We start from the raw sequence: 997 nt of genomic DNA on the forward strand, positions 1-997 counted from the left end.
AGCGATAACCCACAAATGGAACCCTGCAACCGCCGGGCCCCCGGGGGTCTCGACAGACCTCAGCGGGTAGGCAAAAGCCGGCGGCTCCTCCCTCCCTCCCTCACTCACTCACTCACTCACTCACTCACTCACTCACTCACTCACTCACTCACTCACTCACTCAGTCAGTCAGTCAGTCAGTCACTCACTCACTCACTCACTCAGTCAGTCACTCAGTCACTCAGTCACTGGCAACAAAAATGGCGGGAAACGGGGGACCCCATTGAAGAGCGCTACACCTTTCTTCTCTTCTTTTGCTAGCTAGCTAGCTAGGCTAGCTGTTTACATAGCTTTGTGAATGAGCATTTTTCCTTGACAACGGGAGAAAAGTGTTGCACCGTTCCCTGAGGTACTGCAATACCGGGTCGATGCGTGGAGCGGACGGAGCAAGCCCCATTTCCGACTCCTGTTCGAAAAATCCATTTAATATGTAGTCCCCCGATGGGGGACGTATCAGATATTAAACTGATAAGAACAGATTTTTTTTTTTTTAATAAAATATATTTATTAACAATCAGAACCAAACAATAATAATCCAAAATTAATTCAACTTAAACTATACAATTACAACAAAACTACAAATAATCATCCAAACCTAATAAACTATAACCAAATCCAAAAAACAATCAATAATCTTCCGTAATTTCATCAACTTAAATCTCCACTATCAATAATGTACAAATTGTCATTCCAAAACTGCTAAACTATATCCATATGCAAAAACCAATTACCAATAACCTACAAAAATCCAAACCCCCTATATAACAACAAAATCTCACCCAGTGCTCCCCTTCTCTATCCCGTCTAACTGTGACCCTACTTTATTCCCATCACCCACCTTCCCCCCTCCCCTGAACACAGCAACAACACCCGGCCCTTGCCCCACACTCAAGTCCATCACCCCCTCTCCCTCCGGACTCCTGACCGGGGACATTACCTCCCCAAATGAGAAGTCCGT

General features: G+C 45.0%; 1 pseudogene; it reads right to left on the reverse strand.

The window, feature by feature from the left end:
- Positions 1-366: 366 nt before the first annotated feature.
- On the reverse strand, positions 367-543 carry LOC118381747 (uncharacterized; annotated as a pseudogene).
- Positions 544-997: the final 454 nt, after the last annotated feature.

Source organism: Oncorhynchus keta, unplaced genomic scaffold (assembly GCF_023373465.1).
Source record: "Oncorhynchus keta strain PuntledgeMale-10-30-2019 unplaced genomic scaffold, Oket_V2 Un_contig_11284_pilon_pilon, whole genome shotgun sequence".
Taxonomy (NCBI): domain Eukaryota; kingdom Metazoa; phylum Chordata; class Actinopteri; order Salmoniformes; family Salmonidae; genus Oncorhynchus; species Oncorhynchus keta.